Source organism: Macrobrachium nipponense, chromosome 25, assembly GCF_015104395.2.
Source record: "Macrobrachium nipponense isolate FS-2020 chromosome 25, ASM1510439v2, whole genome shotgun sequence".
Classification (NCBI taxonomy): Eukaryota; Metazoa; Arthropoda; class Malacostraca; order Decapoda; family Palaemonidae; genus Macrobrachium; species Macrobrachium nipponense.
Window position 1 is genome coordinate 67,437,249 of NC_087214.1, and position 6,205 is coordinate 67,443,453.

The 6,205-nt window shown below is 40.0% G+C and overlaps 1 protein-coding gene across 1 annotated transcript in view; it reads left to right on the top strand.

Moving 5' to 3' along the window:
* The window catches only part of LOC135199493 (uncharacterized), a 649,473-nt gene that overhangs the window by 362,593 nt on the left and 280,675 nt on the right, over positions 1–6,205 (top strand). The window lies entirely within an intron of this gene.

Here is a 6,205-nt window from a genome sequence, read left to right on the forward strand (position 1 = left end):
ATTAAGCATATAAAATGGACATGTCAGAAGACCAAAGCAAAAGAAAAATTGCATAAAAATTATAATTTTATCCACACGTAAAATAAAACCTCGAAGTGCACTTCAAAACATTTGAAAAATACCTGTATACGCAGTTGCAACTCCAATCAAAAGCCAAGGCCTGTTACAATTTCAACCTCTTCAGTATTTTTGTGGGCGCCTTCACAAAAATAATATTAATAACACTATGTTCAGATTCCACAAACAACACATATATTACCTAGGAATTATATATGAATGAGTGACACCACCTTATATTTAAAAGTGAATTACGTTACGGTAATCTCGAGTGAGCAAGAGAGAGAGAGAAGAGATTTTGAGAGATAGAGATTTGAGAGCAATGCTACAATCTCTAAAGCACACCACTATGTCTCAAAAGCGAATGAAAGTTTTATATGCGTAAATATGCGCATCAGGTGTAGTTGAGTGTACACGTCTGAGACGAAAGCATATTACGTCATCTCTATAGGGATATCGAGTAGGGCCTCTGTCTGCATTCGCACATGTCTATGAACAACGCCCCCTTGTTTCGTTACAGGCCTGATCAGGACGATAAAAAAAAAAAATTAGCTTAGCTAATACGTTACTTTTTTCCTCTCTTAGCCTTATGTATGTTTGAAATATGAAAAGTTACACTACTTAACACATGTTATCTTTAATTTTGGGAATCTGAACACAAAAACATACATTTCACAACATTATACAGTTTCTGAGGTGAATTAATCATATTACCAAAATTATAATTCTATTACAAAAACTTACATTATAAGAATATCTATATATATATATATATATATATATATATATATATATATATATATATATATATATATATATTATATATTAGAATGAAACAATTATCACATCATCACCGTGGTTCATATAAATTATTCGGGCTACAAATGTCCTTTAGTGTCTAATTCGCTCTACCTTGGAATTAATATATTTTCATATAATTTAAATTGAAGGGAATTATTTTACTTGATAATGTCGTCCTCTCACAGGTTCGAACCACCACCAGCGGACAGAGAAGAAATCAGGACTTCAGTGGAAGTTATCGATTCGGCTAACAATATATATATATATATATCCTATATATATATATATATAGATATATATATATATATTTATATATTAGTTCATCAAACTCCCTACAACAAAAAGTTATTATAACACCACTCACAGAAAGAAAAAAACAGTAGTCATTGTAAATCAATTCATCGTAAAAACGCCCTTTCTAAATTTTCTTCGCAGACGACCTATAAATACAATGACAATGACCGTCGACCACAATCCGTAATAATGACACCTCGACAGAAAGTCAGAAGAAAAGTGACACTATTATAAGACACACTAATCCGGTGCCACAAATAAGAGAGAAAAGTCCGTTTGGCACCGCCGTTGAAAATCATCACAAAATTGGAGACTTTCAATTCGGGTCATATGTCTGGTTTTGAAAGATTCCAAATAAATGATTGTGGGGTGATTTGAAAATTCAGGGTTAACCGTTTATTCTTTTAGGTGTTTGTGTGGGGAGGGGGGGGGAAGGGGGGAGAGGGGGGGGGATGATCAGATTTACAAAGGGTAAAATCGACAGGGGCTGTTTTATCGCTTGCGCTGGGAGTAAGCTTACAAACTATAACTGGTTCACTTAAGGTAGATTCTTGGGTGAGCCTACGCCTGCGAGATGTTCGTTTGGCGGACGCTGATTGGCTGGGAGCTGCCTACCTCCCGGTACCAGCCAATCAGTGGCCTCCAAACAAACGTCTCGTAAGCATACAGCTCATCCAAGAATCTACCTTAAGTGAACAGCTATACTTTGTGGTTGTTGCTGTGGGGGGGGGGGGGGTGGGGGGGGGGGGGGGGGGGGTGCTGTTGTTGTTGTGGGGGGGAGGGGGGGGGTGTGTTTAAGGAAGGTTATTGAAAGAGCCTAAAAAAAAAAGGTAGGATATTTATGAAAAAGTAAAAAAAAAAAAAAGAAAAAAAAAAAAAAAAAGTGAATAATATACATGTTTAAACAGTACAGAACAATTATTACTTCTAATACGATATAACGTATTTGTTTTAATTTTCGTTGGTGAAACAAGGCTCTATTTGACCGTAGATTTTAGCACGTGCCCCGAGTAAGCTGCAGGTCGGATCCCGCCTCTTTCACTTAACAAAACGTCCCGTTTCAGAGAGAAACGAAATGGTATCGGTGTCTGAGGAATGATGTGATGAATTTCTATAAGGATTAAAAATTATTTCTAATTTTTTTTTTTTTTTCATTTTTCACAAGTATGGAATATACACAAAATTTGGCTGAATAGTATACAACGCGCTAACTACCCTGGAGAGAGAGAGAGAGAGAGAGAGAGAGAGAGAGAGAGAGAGAGAGTGAGAAGGCTACACAACAGTAGGAAAGAAAGATCAATGGGGGTGGGGGGGTGGGAGGAGGGGTATGGAATAAAGGGCAAAAAGTCGACCTTTTAGGAATCTCAATTGGACGAGAACACGTTACAGACTGGATATCCCACTTCCCCCTCAGAAAAATATATAAATAAAAATAAAAAGTTCCCTTCCAGGAATTGGTCACTGTGTTTTCCTGTAACAACCTCCTATAAATAGTAATACCCTGTTAAGGGGCCAACGGTTTGGGTATGTTCTCGTTTCTTCTTTTTTCCATCTGATTTTTTCTTCATTTCTTATTTCTCCTTCTTCGTCTTCTTCTAATTTTTGTATCTTCTTATTCCTTTTTATTCTCCTTATTTTCTTTTTTCCTTCTTTTCTTATTCCTCCTTCCTCGTCTTCTTCTCATTTTTGCTTCTTATTCCTTCTTCTTCTTTTTCTTTTATTCTTCGTTTTCTTCGTCTCTTCTTCTTCTTATACTTCTTCTTCCTCTGTGGGAAACTTCAGTTGTTATTCATTCAAACTCAGACAAAGAAAGACAGTTTGTCTATTTGTTTGTTTATCCACAAAATATCTAAAAAAAATGTTATTGATGGAATTCTTTGCAATGTTGAGGAGGAGGGATTCTATACCGTGTATCTTTGCTGTTCAAACCGTAATGAAGGTGAACGTTTGAGATAATAAAAATGGTTTTCTAATCATCTTACAATATATTTTTCACCAGCATGTAGCTGGTGTCCTGAGGACGCATCAAGTTTTCCTGTTGTCTTAGGTTCATCACCTCTGACGTTTCGACACGCACTCTGGCGTCATGCCCAAGAAGTGAAAGGACTGGCATGCAAGTAAGTCACACAGGTATATTCCACATTATAAATTCAGCTCGCCAACTGATCTGTCGACAGGACGCCCACCCCTGCCTGCTATATATTATGTGTATACATATATACACCTGTTAACTTCATGTCAATCAATTCACTCTGCAAATGACCACTAGAGCGCGCATGGAAGTGTCAGAACTATGAAACTGACACCAGGAGATAAACTTTATATGTCCTTAGGAAACTTGACACACCAGCTGATGAAAAGAAGACTGCAAGACGATTAGAGAATTAGTATTATTATCATTAAACTAAGTCTTGGTGCAAGGAATGATACTTAAAATACAATTATTTTTATTATTAACAACCCAGGTCTTAGAACAAGGAATGATGCTAAGAGTGAGTTTATTATTATTGTTATTTCATTGAAAAGAATAACATGCTGTATGCTGTTGTGTATATATTTTGCCATCTCAACTTCCTGTGTAAGTTTCTTCATTTCAACAGGTAAAACAGCTGCGCAAAGTTCATTTATTATTTCAGCGCTTCAATGGGCCTTGCTACCAGTGAAAGGTGACCAACACCAGGGGTGCATGCAGGGAATATTTACGCCCAAATATAGCCACGTAAAAAGGGGGGTCGATTTTTGATTGTTCAAATTCAGGGATCTCTCCTATTGACTGTGGGTCTGACTGGCCGATGGAGACGCTGATGGCAGGAAGAGAGTTTCTTGAGTAACATTTAACATAGTCTCCACTGTACAATGGTGAAGACCTCCTCATAACAGACATAGCCATCTAGGGTTCTGGTACTCCTTTTGATCTGTTGACTTTTGAGGATGGAAGGGGGGCGCGATTGCTGTATTCCCTCATAAAGTGCTGGTACACCACCCCTAAATAAAAATGGATGGCAATCCTCTTAGAAAGGCGAGTCATTCTCATATCAGTGTAAGAACAGTGGCATCCATTCTCTTCTACCAAAGACTGTGCCCCTATAATGGATACCACCATTCTTATGTCCATCTGCTTGAAGGGATAGTGTACCAACACTGCATGAGGGAGTATGGTAGTTCCCCCTAACACCAATAGATCATAAGGAATACCAGAATCTTATACAGCGACATTGACCACTGCCACCTCTGCTGTAGGGAGGCCTGCACCATTCTGCTGTGGAAACCTACGCTAAATGGTATCCAAGAAACACCATCAGGAAAACAATGAGATACGCCCCTGAGACAAAGGTACAGCTGCCTTCCTCCTCAAGCCGTGACTACGGGTCCCCGCACCAACCAGTCAGTGCCTGCGTCAGTCAGGCAGACCAGCAGTCAATAAGAGAGTACCCCGAATATGACTGACCAATCAAAAATTTATCCTCTTCATGGCAAAGCATTTTTCAGGTATGAATATTCCCTGCATGCATCCCTGGTGCCATTCACCTCCTCTCAATGGTACCGAAGCTGCAGACTAATAGATGAACTTCGGACAGCTGCCTTGTAAATTATACCTGCTGAAGCGAAGAAACTTATGTGCCAAGCTGAAAGGGCAAAATATAAGCTCACCGGCATACAGAGCTCCAATTTTTCAACGAAGGTTTCCGTAATCCTTATCATTATTATTGACTGTGTTCGAAATGTGGGAGTTCTCCTAACTGGCTGGGAGGAAGACATCTCATCCAGGAGAGTATGGGCGAGTGCCGAAGGAGCTGATTGGATGGCACCAGGTCCCAGGAGTAATGCTCAAAGGGGGCGCGCTACCTGAAGTATCGGCCGGTTGAAGGGATATCCTTAGGATGCACCTTGATGTTCTCCAGGTGGTGGTTGGGAGAAGGGTCTCCTGGCTCATGTCCACCGACGGTTTTCTTCGGAAGATGGAAAGGGCCTCCACCTTTCGGATCCAGGATCTCTGTGCTTTTGACAAGCAGCACCCCCACCAGGCGCTGCAGATAGCCAGGAACACAGAGATCCTTGACAGAGGAATCGACCACCTACGCCTCCGACAGGAAGACACCCTCCCCATCTTCCAGCAGAAACTGTCGATGGACGTGACCCAGGAGAACCTTTGTCTCCCAACCTCCACCAGGAGAACAGCAGTGTTGCTATCCCAGGGACGTGCCTTGTTATTCTCCTGGTGGTGGTTGGGCACTTGGGAGAAGAAGGGTCACATCCAGCAACGTTTCCAGTGGATCTTGGGACTCGGATCGAATAGATGACATCTTCCTTAAGGCAACGACGAAGCGGATTAAGACAATTAACAGATCCACGATGGCTCAGTGACTTCCCCAGGCTTCATTCACCTAAGGGCATACTATCTCCTACTATATATTTTCTCTAAGGAAACTCCTTCTGGCATTCACTGCTTGATGATAAGGGTAGAAGAAAGTTCACCAAAATATAGTCCTTACATTTAAAACATCATTTTAATGGGCATTTTGTACTTGATACATATCCTATTTTAACAGAAGAATTTATTTATATATATGTGTGTGCGTATGTTTGTGCATGTACGTAATGTGCATATGAACAGTTAGGTAATTAAATGAAGCTATCATCAACAGAACCGTACAACCCTTGGTGATGTAATGACGTGAAAATCATATATATATTATATATATATATATATATATATATATATATATATATATAATAGAACAACCGTGGAATTCAACCACAAAAACCATGCCTTTGTAAATTGATGCCCTCTTCTAGACGCAGAGAGAGAGAGAGAGAGAGAGAGAGAGAGAGTATTCATGACGATATTATATTTAGAAGGAGATTTTGCTGGGTTACATTGGGGTAGGAGGCTTATAGACTAGGCGTCCTCCTCCTCCTCCTCCTTCTTGCAGACCTTATGAATTGAGAACTGTCACTGGGGCCTTGAGAGGAGTGGCACATGGTAACAGTACTGTTGACTACGAGAGAGAGAGAGAGAGAGAGAGAGAGAGAGAGAGAAGGGTTCCTTGTT